At 37.0% G+C, this 12,777-nt stretch overlaps 2 protein-coding genes across 2 annotated transcripts in view; both read right to left on the reverse strand.

Moving 5' to 3' along the window:
* The window catches only part of LOC136419566 (potassium channel subfamily K member 17-like), a 78,723-nt gene extending 66,590 nt beyond the window's left edge, over nucleotides 1-12,133 (reverse strand). The window contains exon 1 of the mRNA XM_066406020.1: nucleotides 11,758-12,133. The gene's annotated coding sequence lies outside the window, so the exon portion shown is untranslated. The remainder of the gene's footprint in view (nucleotides 1-11,757) is intronic.
* The window catches only part of dsb (debris buster), an 87,295-nt gene that overhangs the window by 16,679 nt on the left and 57,839 nt on the right, over nucleotides 1-12,777 (reverse strand). The window lies entirely within an intron of this gene.

A 12,777-nucleotide genomic window follows, 5' to 3' on the forward strand; every position in this document is an offset into this window, starting at 1 on the left:
TCTGGCCAGTTTTATCCATGACAATCTGATAAGTCCCCGTTTGTATAAAGTTAACCCTCAATATCCTGCTCCACCTGTTTTTATCGACCTTCTTTCCGGAATTAAGGCAATTTGTTTTCTGTTTTCTTTGATGATTTCATTTCCCTCACGAGACTCGATTTCTGGATGGAAACTCACGCATTCGCATCGATATTAATTTGTCACATTTCCTTGGAATTCAAGGCCGATAGTAAACAATATCTCACCGTTTAGGGGGTTGAAACCTATTTCGGAGAGTAAACAAGGTGATTGATTATTAGCTGTACGCGAATCAATTTGAAACAAGGTTTTCTCTCATCCTTTCCAAACAAACCAATACATTACCACCACAATGGGTAAGCTCTTGGATGCCTACAGGGTTTAGAAGAAATTGGAGTTCTCATCCGACTATTTGCCCCTGGATTATATTTCAGCACAAACTTCATCAGAATTTAATATTTACAGTAATTATAAGGGGAACATATTAAGCGAAATATTGCTGCGGGACGTCGTCAAATAATGAGGTAAAATGTCAAATTTCGTATCTGAAACAATAAGTACATTTCAAATTCATTCACCACTTTAAGTAGGAAACTGAACATTGTAATTATTCTCCGACTTGAAAACTATGTATATTTCCCAAATGTCCAATATATCTGTTAAATTTTGGTTTGAAAATCTCAAATTCTTGACGGAATAGTAGAATTTTTTCATTTAATCATTTCCTTTTTTAATCTATCTCGCTTTTCATCATAATGAACTCATTTGCCAGCTATCTAAAGTACCTCAGGAAGCAAATTAAATGGCCAGTTTTAATACTTTTTTTGGACAAATATATTTTATCCGAGTTTTATTCGCACTAACTTCAGAGAATTTATTGCTTACAGTAATTAGAGGGAACTTAATAAACGAAATACTGCGGCAGATCGTAAGCTAATGAGGTAATTTCGCGACATACCGGTGCGCATATCGATCAGTTAAAATTGAATCTGCACTCTACGAGATTATAGATGATACGTTAGCTGAATGGCTAAACCCCAGATGGTTAACAAATTGAAAATAAATTGGAATTCTCTTTCGGGTTGGTTCGTTTAAAAGCTACTCAGCTTTATTGCCTCAGTAAGATATTGCCGAAACGTATCTGGTAGGGCCAATAAGGGGACATTAGTAATATTGCAATTTATTTAGATTCGTTTTTTTCTGGAATTTTACGAGGCATTTTTGAGATCTGTAGGAAAATAAAATGGCTGTAAGAATTAATTTGATTGCAGAGAGTTGTTTCGTTAAATCTTTGAGCAGTCAATAAAACTGTAAAAATATTTCCTTTTTATTATTAATATTTCACACCTCTAGGAAGGAATTTATCACTAACCGGCAAATATGGCAACCTTGCAACAGTCTTTTGTCAGGTCCCTCCCATTTCCATATGAAACGATTAAATGGACGTTACATCACTTGGATGATCGACGGCCTGCAGGCCACGTTGCCAAGCTGACATATAATCCGCAATAATTTCGGAGCCGAATTACACATATTCACTAATTATTACTAAAAATAAGTTCATTTTGGTTTTTTTCACTTTTTTTTCGTGGTTGCTCACTCTATGAACGTCGTCTAAACGAAACTCAATTACCATCTCGTTATGCCGAAAGAAAAGAACACCTACAATTTTAGTGGCGTTAATTTTTAGGCTTGCACTGCCCCCAAATATGCCACCAACATGGAAAATTTAATAGAGCTGTAATTGCTTGTTCCAAGTGGCTCTTCGACTGGGGCATTTCACAAAAGGGCTGCCTCGAATTTAATTATCTAGTGCTGATTTTTGACAAACGAAATAAGAAATTTGCGCCCTTCGAGACTAGCGAAAGCCCCATCAAAATTTTATGGGGCTTAATAATTGCCGGAGCTCCCCATTCAGCCCTAATCTGCAATGGATCAGGGCTTTGAATTGAGAGGAGTGCCTTCATGTCGATAAAATCGGTGCTGCCTGCTCGGAATTCAATTAGCTCCTAATTGTCAAAGTTGGAGGAGGGAATTTTTTTTGTCTTTTTACACCAACTCTCCTTAGACAAGATAACTTATTACAACGAGGGAAATGGGGCGTAAAGTTGGGCTCTATCGAACGTGGTTCAACGTACAACAATCACTCTAAAATTTGTTTGTCATTATAACATTCCTTGAACAGCCAGATATTATGTAAATCTATGCTCTCTTTTATATTACGCTGAAAGCTTAAAAGGGAGCCGGTACGAAGCTAAATCGAAAATTCACGTATAAATCTTCAATGGAAGCTCATGGAAGTCACCTCGACAAAAAAAAATTGAATCGTCTTAAGCCATTCGACTTTCCGGGACTGTAAATAGGGTTGGGACTGCTGCTTTTGATCCTCTTCTATTTGACGAAAAATGCGATCTATCAGAGGGCCGGCGACAGAATTTAATATTAAAAGAAGGAATCGAAACGAAATGGGGACTCTTCGGTATTGATGTCTTAATTAATTTCGACTTCTCGGCTTCGTGTCGTTAGTTTGGCGTCACGAGATTGATGATTTGGAACGGATTGGTAATGGGTACCTACTTCTTTACTTTTTAACAAAGAAGCATTCTTTTGTTACAACTTTACAAGGTAAGCTTGACTATATTGTCTGAACTAATCAGAAAAACTACGAGTTTTAGAGCCAAGTTGAATCCCTTTTATATAGATCCATTTATCATTCGCTTATTTACGGTCCGATTAAAAGCATTAAATAAAATATCTATAAATTCGTTTTTTTAATACGTGAGTAAAAGTGTCAAGCATCGCCTACCATGATTCTGTATTTTTTTAATTAGTTTGCCGTTTCTAAGAGCTTTTTAAGTAAGTGCTGGCAGGTTTCTTGATGGCTTTAGGCATGAAAATTTTGCAAAAGACAAATCAAAAGAGTGATTAAGTAATTTTTAAAAAAATTCCAAATTTTAACAGCCCAAATTTAATTATTCATCCTTTTTCAGATGTGAATGACATGATGTCGACCGTTTTATACGAGTTTTATAATCTACTAAATGTTCCTTTATTGTTTTAATCAGTTTTAGATTACATTTTTATTATTCAGGCAAAATATATCTTTATCAGTAATTTTGTAATATATTCGACTTTGTGTCTATAGAAGCCGAACTGATCTTTTATTGACTTATTGAAATTATTGCCATTATAAAAAAAATCATACATTGAATCTTTTAGTTGAAATTCAACGTAGCTCAATAGTTAAATTATTCAACTATCACCTCACAGACCCGGGTTCGAATTCCAGACGTACATTTTTTTTTCATTTTTTCAATTTTTATTTCACACTTTGTTCACAACCATACATTATTCCATAATAACGTACGACGTTTACTTATCAACTACCAACAAAATTCAATTTTATCTCTTCTTGTTTTTTATAAGTCGCACTTCAAACTGTAATTACATCGTCTTCTCCATTGGTCTTTTTAATTTGGGCTTCTAATTAAGAATTTCGATTCGTTAGTGAACAATAATTGCCTCGCGTTTACTTTATTCGTGGCCTTTTTTACTGGAAACGTTTCATCGGTCTATAATCCAATTCAGACTTCAATTGGACAGTAATTTCCTCATTTAAAAATAATTTATCTTTGCAGTTAACGACGTTACAAACTAATTTACGGTCGGAAAGGAAACAGAGTGCTTACCGCTGATGACTTTCCGGTTCGTTAAATTTTTCAAGCAAAATGTATTACTAGTTTTTAATGGAAACCACGTCTTCAAAATAGGAATTTGATAAAATAAAAAATAATCTCGAAATTTCTTCCTCCTCTCTCAGAAGAATTTTTATTAGCTGATCCATTTATTTATATTTGTGTTCATGGAAGCACAAAAACGGTTATATGGCCCACAGCGAGGCAGAAGAAAAATTGATAACGACTGTTTTCAGTCCCTTTCCGAGTCTGACACCCGTTTCCATATTTCTGTTTGCATTATTCTGAATTATTTTCTTTATAAGTTTATTTTTCACTTTTCCGCCGGAAGTTGTATTTGAAGTTTACATCTCTGATTCATCATAAAAATTAGGCCCCGAGAATTTTATCTCAGTTTGGCAACGTGGTCCCATTTGTCCTAGTGACGTAGGCCGATTCACATTTTTCTCATAAAAGTAGTAAAGACGTGACAAATAACTGTTGCAGGGTCGCCTTTTTTCTTCTATACTATATCAGTTTCGCTGCCTGGGATTTAATATACGAGGAACTAAGTGAGCTTCGTTGTTTTGCTCCTGCGGCCGGAATCGAAGTTTCCATCTGTTTCCCGGCGCTTTAGCTGCCTCAAAGGCAATAATTAATTAGCCATAGTTTCCTTTCAAGGACCCGGGATTTCCTTAAGGATAAAGGAAGATTCCCAACGCCTCGAACATCCGGCCCTAAAGGATTTGGGTGGACAACAATACCGCTTTTCATTAAAGCCTTTCCAGATGTCGACGGGTATTAAGGATCTGATTAAGCGCGCCTAATTAGCCAAAAGTTTAGATTATCAGCACACGTATTACAAATTTGTCGCATCTCAAGTTCATTCTTCACTTGGGGGCGTAATATCCACGTTCACTTCTATTAGGGAGCTTCGGGGTGCGAGTTGACAGTTTTAAAAATTCAAAACGCCTTATTAATTCACTTAGACTGGTGCGCTTTTTATCTTTATTATTACTCTGCCTTGAAAACAGTCCTTATCAGCGAATTTCTGTTCCATTACGCCTTGAAGATGATGAGCTCTACTTTGATATAATTTTGCTCAAAAATTTATATAAAGAGGACGAATGTTGCAGATGAGGTACCTTTCACAGTTTTAATCAACATTAGGAGGAATGGAACTCCGGCTTTAGTCTTAGACTTTGCGGAGGTGCGTAGGCGTCTGAGTATATTAAAAGAGATATTTGAAGTGATGAAGGCCCAGAAATTTTATCAAAAACTCTTAAAGTTCTAGCAGAACGGGAAAGCTCAATTTTGGCGTATCTTTTATGACGATTTCTCCCCCTTAATGTCTGATATGAGCTGAAACACCTTAATGTAAGGTTGCGCCTTCTTTAGTTGCAAACTCACCGTCTTTGCGAACTCAACTTGCAACAATTTTGTCGTAACCTCTTTTTTCCCTCCCAGATTTTTGAGGTACACCCTCGCTTTATCAATTATTTTCCAGCACTGACCCCCCGTTTCAATGCTTTATTGAACTAACCAGAGTTGCTGCACATTACTCAGGTTCAAATCAAACTTTTGTTTCAGCCATAACAACTGCATGACCATAACTATGTCAATTGCAAATATCGAATCAATTAATAGTTGAAATCAATGGCGAAGTGGTCAATTAGCGGTTATTGTGGGCCAAATCGGTTTAGTAATAAAAGTATATATGTCGTAATGGGGTCTCTACTACAGAATTATAAGGGCTGTTTTTAGAGTTTATACTTAACTTCTAACGAGCCCTGTTACTCATTACGTACATTTTTGTACAGGAGAACAAAAACTTCGTATGAATATCTCCTTAACCCAGTTTTCAGTACCGGTTTCGTAATTTATTATATCTTCCAACAACAAGACAGAATATCATTCCGCCCTATATTATACAATATAAACATCGACGAGAAGGGCCAGAAAAAAAACAAACGAGCCAGTTACCGTTGAATCAATATCCGATGCTATATCACTTTTTGACATAAGGGATCGTTCATCAACCCCAAATTTGACACTAGTGAGATCCCGAAGGGCTTTTGTGAGTCAGCTTTGTCGTGCGTTTTTGCCCCACTTGATTGGAGCACCAGATTATTTCATCCCGGGTTTATTCGTTATGAATTAAACAATTTTTGTAGGAGATATTTACACTGGATTTTAGCGAGTTCATGCACGTACGTATGTATCAATCTGACGAGATTTCGAGGTACATGAAGACAACACACGTACAAGATGTTTATGAGGTCGAAACATACCATATTTTGTCCAAATAATTTCGTTATTAAGGTTGGATTGCGTTGTCCGCTTTAATTGGACAACGCTTTTATGAGGAGACAACTGAATGGATGAAGCTACAATGATGAGCTTTGCATGGTTATTAAGTTTTGTGCATTTATGTGCAGGATACAGCAAAGCGAAGACCTGCTAATGCCAATTTTGCACTCTAAATGTGTTTTGGAACGTTGGATCGCGGTTTTAAAGCTTCGGATGAGACAAAGAAATGACGACAACAAACAGAAATAATTCGGTTATTGTTCTAAGCATAAATATTTGGCAACGTGCGAGTCGCAGTCTCATCCCAGGTTCAAGATTTTCCTTCTACAAAACGGCTCCTTTCTGGAATGTGAAAAATGAGATTTAAATATCAATTTAGGTACTCTCAAATGGCCGAAACGTGACCCAATTATCCATAAAACGCCCTTTGACCCAGGCATGTATCAAATTAATCCTTCATGAAATACGGTTATAAATCTCCATTGTTGCCAATTACTTTGTTCTGCGATTCCCTCATCCGGTTGCTGACCTACATCACGGAAATTAAACCAACAGCAGCAGCCTTGCTGTTGCTTAGTTATCGCCTAAAATGAATTGAGTCGCTAAATGGGAAGGTTTGCAATTCGGTTTTGCTCTAAAATTTCTCAATTATCCAGACTCTACTGAGTTGCCACTCGATCGTTGATCGTTTAATAAGATATTGGTAACAACGAAGGCAACTGAGAAGTTTTTCGATTAAATTGCTAAAAAGTTTAGCCGAAGATTATAATCGACGGTGGTTAGGTATTTGTGTATAGCGAGGTGCGAAGAAGCCGCATTTAAGATGCGAGCTTCATTTTAATTCGACAAGGGAAACGATATTTCCAATTTGTTAGTGAAATTTGGCGGTGAGTTTCGAACTTTTATTTCAGTTCGGCAACATAGCGAATGGGTCGAGTGACGCGTTCCCATTTAAATGTTTCGTATGAAAATGGAGGAAGCTCAACAAAAGACTGTTGTAGGGTTATCAGTTTTCCGAGGTATACAAAGATTCTCCTCTAGAATTGTGTTTCGATGATTTTTCGCGTTACTCATTAGCGAAATACGTTCGAAATTCAGGTTTCTCGCACTCGACTCTTGACATCATAATTACGCTAATAAGTTCCGGCCACGCCCATCATTTAGCCCATCTCCAAATTGTAGTAAATCGATGCCGTTAACGTACAAATTAATAGCGTGAACAATACGAGGTTCAAGTTGTACTGTCCACAGTAATTAACGAACAAGCCAGCACTAACAGAAACGCAATTTACATAGACAGAATAGTTTCCGTAATGGAGACCAGCAAAGAGTGGTCAACAACCGCATTTGCGATGCTAGTTAATACATTCCAGATAATTAAACCCTTGCCTGCATATGCAAATAATGACCAATGCGAACCACAGGGCCTGATCGAACAGTTTCCTGAAGAAACGCGCAGCTATCGCGAATTTATCTCTATTTGGCATGTTTCCTGAGCAACGTATTTCATATCAGAGCAACATTTATTTAATTACTTAAATCTTTATTTCTCAAAAGTAAACGAAAACAAGTGACCGTGTAACTTATTGCTCGGACCGAGAGATGTGGATCCTGCACTGGGCTGTTTACTTTGTGTCTATTAGTTCTCGAGATACGGATTAACATTAATACGGATTATCTGGATTTTGAAAGTTCCTCCAAAGAGAGTTTCTTCATATTGCAGTTTTTAGATTCCAGAGCTGTAATGGAAGTATCCAGGATCAACTCACATACATAATGGAGAAGGATCGTCCCCAATTTACAACCACCCTTCAAATTTTCATCACCAATCTTTTATAAATCTGAAGGACAATTATATTAAAAATGCAAGTTAATTAATGGCCTCGATAACCTTCATCGTCTTGCCCTGGGCGCCTCTGTGACTCTTCATTCCCCAGATATGGATTGATGTTTATATAAACTAAAATAAATTTTCGCGACCTTGAAAGTGTCTCGAAAATACGGTTTTTAAAATTGCATCTTTAAATTTCTAAAGCCTCAGCGGAGGTATCCAGGATCAACATTGAATCCAGATTTGCCGGCTAAGGCAATAAGCATCACCTCAAAACTTTCTAATTTTTCCCGAGCGGTGAGAAGTAATTTAAACCACTTTCCACATTTTAAGCTCCGATATTTTGAGAATCCACAGAGCAATTGCGAACTACAAGGCCTGACAGGAAAAAAGATAAATTTATCGAGGCAAATATTTCTACAGACAATAATTACAATTTTGAGGTTTCAGTCTCTTTTATCTCCGTTTGACTGGTTACCTACCCTCACTCAAGGGCTCGTCCCGCATGGAAATATTTATTAAATTTATGCCATAAATCCCATAAGTGCTTCCGATTTACACGCTGAAGCAAATCAGTAAATTTAAGTTTCGCAGTTACAAGTGATCACATATCATCTTATGTTAATCTGCCCTAAACACCCTAAATCACTTGGTACGAACATGTAAACCGCAAAGTTTGATCAAACAGTTTTCTGAAGCGGCCGTTATGGTAACACCCAAGTGTCGTAGATTTATCCCTATTCAATATGTCTTCTCAGCAACGTAATAGACTCTTGGCTTGTCTCTATTATAGCTCCTATAACGAAGACTCGATTACCCTTCAAGGGTATGTGAGAGGGTTCGATTATTACGCGCAAATTGGTCCTCGTAGTTTCACTGCAAAATTCAATTTTTCCGACATGGTCATTTCAATACTTCCCTAAGCTTAATGGGGCATAGGGAGAACTTTCATGGATGTTATCATTTCTCTTCACGAGACGTATGAAATGTATGCTTTAGAAGGGCAAAAAACATATTATCCGCGAAGCAATATTTCAGTATATCTTGAAAGCAGCTCCTTAAACATACACATATCTGAAAGCTAAATACCTCACGACCGTTTTGCATGCGGAAAGGTTTTTAAAAATCAATTTCGAAGGGTAATTCTGATGGATGATTTATGGCAATATTATGATTTGCGATATATTATAGTACGGTCGAAAGCTGTCAGAGCAATAAAATGAAAAATAATTTCGCGGATCGCTTTTTAATGAATGTTTCAAGATTAATTATATCGACTCGACCGAAAATGGAGCCACCTCCCTGGTAAATTAATTACGTTAAAGTGAAATTTAAAGGTTGCAAGCTGCGAGATAACGATATGTGGCTAGTTGAAAATTGCTGAACAAGGATCATCGTATCCTGCTATGCAGGCTCTATTCCTATTGTCGAAGAGGAGGACGTTTCAAAGGAGCGACAATGAAATGTCAGCACTATAATACTTGTCTGCAAAGCCAAACGAACTGGTGCCCAGGCAACGAGAACTGGAAAAAGGTTTATCCGGTTAATTTCGATGAGTTTCAAATGGGCAAAAGTTTGTTTGAGAAGCTTTTTATGTGTCTAAAAACAAAGATGTAGAGATATGTACCTGCTAAAGCTAAAAAAGGATGGAGAAATGTTCAAAAAAGCTCTTATTGACTTATAATTTATTGGGTTGTCCCCAAGGTTCGTGCATATTTTATAGTGTAAATGGAAGACAATTTTTTTGCTAAAAAATTATAGCTTTATTCGACTACGTATTGCCCATTTTCTCCAATAACATTTCCCTATCTACGGTGCAATTTCATGATGCCGCGCTGATAAAAATTAGATTCTCTTTCGGTAAAAAAACTAGCCCGAGTACATTTTTACATTTTACATCTTCATAAGTCGCGAAGGTTTTTCCATTAAGCTCATTTTGCATCGATCGAAACAAATGATAATCCGATTGTGCTAGATCTGGGGAATAGGGGAAATGTGGCAAAACGTCCCAAGTTGTAGCAGTTTTTAGCGGATATGACTTACCAATGCTGGGCGCTTCTTCTCGATTTTGTTATTCAATTTATCCAGATGACGACTTCGTAATCCCACAAGACGGATAACATAACTTTTCTTTGGTAAATAGCCGCTGGTGGGACGTTTTGGACTGGCTCATTACGCTTGGTTTACGATCTTTAACGTACGACATTGTTGTAGACGATCCATTTATCGTCACCTGTTATCATACGTCTCAAAAAAGGACCATTTTCTTCTCGTTTAGAGAATGCTTTGAGTTCGTGTGGTACATCGAGTTTATAACATATTCAATTTGTTTGAAATGGTTTGCAACGCGTGATTTCGATTAGTTTAAACTGCTAGCAATTTTCCCTACGGTTAATCGACGATTTAATTGTGTCAAAACATTTATTTTATCTTCATGAACTCCATTTAGCCCTCCTGAGCCCACAGTTAAACGCACTCAATGGAAAGATGCGCAATGATTTTATGGACATACTAGAGTAATATAGAGTGGATAATTCCAAATATAAAAGTTACAGGGTATTGCTAAAACATGTTTCGGTTTATACTGGGTGTTCCAAAAATTCCAATTTGTTAGCTAGCTGGACAGGAAAAATTTGGTTCTTTAACATACAACTCTGAAGCCTACACTTTATATTACGTTATAAATCTTGCAGAACGTCAATTTATATCATCTACTGTAACAAGAATGCACCCATTAGTAATGGCACAAAACTGTCCCGTTGCGAGGTAGGCGACCGGTTAAACGTAATTATGGGGCTGAAGATCATTCGACATTAGATTTTAAAATCGTAAGAATTGGCCGAAGATACATTTCTGTGGTGATCACATTTCGTTTTTTCCGGCTTGGTAGATTATGTATTTGTTTTTCAGAAAAAGTCGTTAATGAATAAAGTTTAATTAGAAAAAAATTACTTTTAAATGGGGAACCACAAGTAAGGCAAACTCCCATAATTAGAAAATAAAACTAAAAGTCTCTGAAAAATTTCGTAGAGGCCCGTAAGAAGTGGAAAGTTTAGGATGTTCCATTAGGACTAGAAGAAGCGTTTTTTCAATGGAATTTTACACTCAAAAAATTTTGGTATTTTTAGACATATGTCTTTGCTACACTTTTACCTGGTTAAATAAATAAATAAATATACGTTCAAACTGAACTACTGCATATATGTAGGTGGGCCCATAAGCGAGGCAAGATTATTTTCGTTGTTGCAGAATCGTCAGTAGTACTCCAAAGTAATGAAACTATTATTAAAGGGTGTTTCTTGGTCAGATTCGTAAATAAGATTTTTGTTTCTAACTTTTACTAACCCGAACTAACTTCTTCTGAGATATGGCCGCTTAGCGCCCCTCCCCCTCTTAGCTCCCAAGCACCATTTAAAACCAAATACTTCAGTAGATACACTACTCTATATAACTAACCTGTTTCTGGGATAATTAATTTCTCACTTGACTTTGCTGGCAAAAAAGCTAAATAAATCCAGTGGATTTAAGTAGGCTTCTTCGGAATCTCGGAATCCCAATTCTATCACAAAATGAGTAACAAAATATTGCCTTAAATTCAAAATTATTGGTGTGTCATCCACCAATCCCTTTAGGGCTCAACTAATCAGCAGCAGCAAGACAATCTGCTTTGCAAAAAATTACTCCTGCACATTCACTTTACAAACGTCACTCTCTCAGAAAGGCCTTATGTATGAGAATCATTTTTCACTCACATTGCCTCATTAGTCTCTCAAAAAAGACCAGACATTTGAGTGACAAAACTGAGGCGCGGCCTGCAGGATATTACTTTTAACACCCGGCAAATTTTACCTAACAATACGCGTTAAATTTAATTGCCTCCAAAAATTTTCAAATTTGATGGATGCTTAAAGTTTAAAGACTTACCCACATCACCCGCGAGAACCTCCTCGAAAAGCCACCAAACCTGTCACTCACAAGGAATATCTACATAACAATCGCGGCACTGAAAACTATGGTCTAATCAACTCCCCGACGACTTAGAAGGGGGATGGTTGGGGACCGACCACCATCCGATGAGGCCACTAAGAAGCGAAAACGGCCGAGAATCTGCGAAAAATCGCAAGCTCACCCCTCGAAGTTTCGCGCTACACTGAATGAGGAATGTGCGAGTAAATTTTGCGTTCGAAGGGGCACATGGCAGGTTCTGCGGTATTAAGGGCTGTAACATCAGGACGGATCTCAAAACGCCAATCTGTATTCACCTGAAAAATAGAGTTTGTGGCATATTTACTTATAAAGATATCTGGGTACCTATAACATTAATTATTCCGATTATGCATGTAGTCTGTATCCTAAGAATTGAAAGACATCACGGAGGATTAGTTTTTTGGCTTTTGGTTTAGAAACTGTTGTTTTACTAGGCCTAAGGAAGATTACAATATCAAGGAGATGCAACATCAAGCAACCCTGTAGCATGAAAGTACTTGCTAAAACTAAATAAAATTTCCAGTTTATATAAATGCTATTAAGGGAATGCACCTGTTAACATAAAAGTTACCGCAAACTTAAGGATTTTCGCGTGAAATCTAATATATGTAGCGCGAGGCAGCAATAGCCATTTGCAAATTTGCATACGAAGGATATCATTGCATATTCAACTTAAAGGTGTGAAGTTTCGAGCGCAGGTAGGCGCCAGTTAAGTGCCATTGTGAGTTGGAGTTTGACATTAGACTTCAAAATCGTAAGAATTGTCTGTATAAAATATTTCTTTAAACTTTTTGTGGTTTTGACTAGTGTTAAGCTAGTTCTGCTTATCATGTTAAACTCCTACTTACTAATAATTGTATGCTAATATAATGCTGTAGAAGAGGGAATTTAATGTTTCCAGTCATCGCTTGTCCAGGTCCGAACTGAAAGGCGAATGTGATAAAATGTTTTTTATTT

This window comes from Euwallacea similis, chromosome 2 (genome assembly GCF_039881205.1).
Source record: "Euwallacea similis isolate ESF13 chromosome 2, ESF131.1, whole genome shotgun sequence".
Taxonomy (NCBI): Eukaryota; Metazoa; Arthropoda; class Insecta; order Coleoptera; family Curculionidae; genus Euwallacea; species Euwallacea similis.